General features: G+C 45.8%; 1 long non-coding RNA gene across 1 annotated transcript; it reads left to right on the top strand.

The window, feature by feature from the left end:
- The first annotated feature begins 1,824 nt into the window (after positions 1–1,824).
- Positions 1,825–2,593, top strand: LOC139395914 (uncharacterized). Its single transcript, XR_011630647.1, has 3 exons — positions 1,825–1,924; positions 2,069–2,133; positions 2,261–2,593. It is a non-coding gene; the product is annotated as an uncharacterized lncRNA (long non-coding RNA).
- The last annotated feature ends 558 nt before the right edge of the window (positions 2,594–3,151 follow it).

The following is a 3,151-nucleotide window of genomic DNA, read 5'->3' as shown; positions in this document are numbered from 1 at the left end:
TGTTGACTATACTGACGGTGTTGTCTGTGCTGACTCTACTGACGGTGTTGTCTGTGTTGACTCTACTGACGGTGTTGTCTGTGTTGACTATACTGACGGTGTTGTCTGTGCTGACTCTACTGACGGTGTTGTCTGTTGACTATACTGACGGTGTTGTCTGTATTGACTATACTGACGGTGTTGTCTGTGTTGACTATACTGACGGTGTTGTCTGTGTTGACTCTACTGACTGTGTTGTCTGTGTTGTTTATACTGACGGTGTTGTCTGTGTTGACTATACTGACGGTGTTGTCTGTGTTGATTATACTGACGGTGTTGTCTGTGTTGATTATACTGACGGTGTTGTCTGTGTTGACTATACTGACGGTGTGGTCTGTGTTGATTATACTGACGGTGTTGTCTGTGTTGATTATACTGACGGTGTTGTCTGTGTTGACTATACTGACGGTGTGGTCTGTGTTGACTATACTGACGGTGTTGTCTGTGTTGACTATACTGACGGTGTTGTCTGTGCTGACTATACTGACGGTGTTGTCTGTGTTGTCTGTGTTGACTATACTGACGGTGTTGTCTGTATTGACTCTACTGACGGTGTTGTCTGTGTTGACTCTACTGACTGTGTTGTCTGTGTTGACTATACTGACGGTGTTGTCTGTGTTGACTATACTGACGGTGTTGTCTGTGCTGACTATACTGACGGTGTTGTCTGTGTTGTCTGTGTTGACTATACTGACGGTGTTGTCTGTGTTGATTATACTGACGGTGTTGTCTGTGTTGATTATACTGACGGTGTTGTCTGTGTTGACTATACTGACGGTGTGGTCTGTGTTGACTATACTGACGGTGTTGTCTGTGTTGACTATACTGACGGTGTTGTCTGTGCTGACTATACTGACGGTGTTGTCTGTGTTGACTATACTGACGGTGTTGTCTGTGCTGACTATACTGACGGTGTTGTCTGTGTTGTCTGTGTTGACTATACTGACGGTGTTGTCTGTATTGACTATACTGACGGTGTTGTCTGTGTTGACTCTACTGACGGTGTTGTCTGTGTTGACTATACTGACGGTGTTGTCTGTATTGACTATACTGACGGTGTTGTCTGTGTTGACTATACTGACGGTGTTGTCTGTGTTGACTATACTGACTGTGTTGTCTGTGTTGACTATACTGATGGTGTTGTCTGTGTTGTCTGTGTTGACTATACTGACGGTGTTGTCTGTGTTGACTATACTGACGGTGTTGACTATACTGACGGTGTTGTCTGTGTTGACTATACTGACGGTGTTGTCTGTATTGACTATACTGACGGTGTTGTCTGTGTTGTCTGTGTTGACTATACTGACGGTGTTGACTATACTGACGGAGTTGTCTGTGTTGACTATACTGACGGTGTTGTCTGTGTTGACTATACTGACGGTGTTGTCTGTGTTGACTATACTGACGGTGTTGTCTGTGTTGACTATACTGACGGTGTTGTCTGTGTTGACTATACTGACGGTGTTGTCTGTGTTGACTATACTGACGGTGTTGATTATACTGACGGTGTGGTCTGTGCTGCCTGGATTGACTGTGTGGTCTGTGCTGCCTGGATTGACTGTGCTTTTTGGTTCAGAGTATGCAGAAGTGGCAGCCCACAGTGAAGGCCTGCTGGCAGACAGTGATATAGTGGTTGCCAAGGAGACGGTGCCATCCCAGAGGCTAGAGCCAGGTGGAGTTCACAGCCAGCACCAGGGCCAATCGATCACTACCAGCCACAGCCAGGGGCACCAAGCCCGGGGGCACCAAGCCCAGGGGCACCAGGGGCACCAAGCCCGGGGGCACCAAGCCCAAGAGCAGGGCCAGGTCTCCACCATCACCAACATCTCCCTTGAGGAGCAGAAAGTGCTGCTGTCCCTGAATCGACTCAATCGTCGGCTGCAATGTGAGTACAACCCTGCAACGACCCCAACTTTGATCAGCCTGTTACTGCCCATGTCTAAGGACCCTAACTAGAGCTCAGAGTTTTCCAGTGGTCTCGTCTCCAGCCCCTACTCGCTCTCTGACATGATATTGTGATACATTGCAGATGTGCAGGCCTCAGCTGGAGGCCGCCCAGCAGATAGAGCTTTCCTATGTGGCGAAGCGCCCTTTGTGAGTATCTCTGTGGTTTTGAAAGAATAAATGTTTGTACCAACACTTGTGATTGATTTGAATTCATTTGTAGATGATCGTTGACTCTGAGTGTTGTTAAACATGACCGTTTCCTGTTTCCTCCCAGACAGAGGAAGGGACGGGTGCTGCCCACCGTAAACACCGCACGGTCTCCACCGACAACCGCCCGAGAACCCAGAGGAGATTCTGACACAACGGTCCAACAACGGTCCAATATGGCCGCCTGAATGTCACTCTGTCAGCTTGTGCTTCACTCCAACCTTATACACTGCTGTTTAACAAAAATATCTTTATAATAACGCTCCCCGAGTTACAGCACCACCACTAACTCTCTCTGCTGGGATGAAGGCTTCACAACCCGGGACTGTGAATAAGTCCATTATCAAATTACAGTACTTATATTGACTTATTTACACATTATAGCTTCAGTCTTATATACAGCCAGGCTTTGCTATTTGGTTTTGGCCTTTAATTGATAGAGATTATTTTTGTATGAGATAAATATATTTATTTTCCCGAAAAATTGTGCGGTGTGTGTGTGTGTGTGTGTGTGTGTGTATATTGTACACAATGATTGTACACAATGTATTGTGTATCGTATTGGTATCATTGTATTGTACACAATGATACCAATAGGATTGTATACTGATGTGTGTCAGTGTGTAAACTAATCTTGATAATGATAAAGCAAAATAAAGTCATTCTGTCCTCACGTTTAGTTTTGTTGGTTGTGGATTGTCCTCTAGGGGGGGTCACAAGTTACCTCACGTTTAGTTTTGTTGGTTGTGGATTGTCCTCTAGGGGGGTCACAAGTTACCTCTTGTCTAAAGGATGTTCATAAGATGTGAAACCCGTTCGTGTGATGCAACGTCAGCAGTCTTTTCAATACCATTCAGTTCAACTTGATCAGAGGTGTGTGTTGATTGTTGTTGGGTGCCAGTTGATCAGAGGTGTGTGTGTTGATTGTTGTTGGGCCAGTTGATCAGAGGTGTGTGTT

The sequence above is a fragment of the Oncorhynchus clarkii genome, unplaced genomic scaffold, assembly GCF_045791955.1.
Source record: "Oncorhynchus clarkii lewisi isolate Uvic-CL-2024 unplaced genomic scaffold, UVic_Ocla_1.0 unplaced_contig_12808_pilon_pilon, whole genome shotgun sequence".
Classification (NCBI taxonomy): Eukaryota; Metazoa; Chordata; class Actinopteri; order Salmoniformes; family Salmonidae; genus Oncorhynchus; species Oncorhynchus clarkii.
This window is presented reverse-complemented; position numbering and strand designations above follow the sequence as displayed.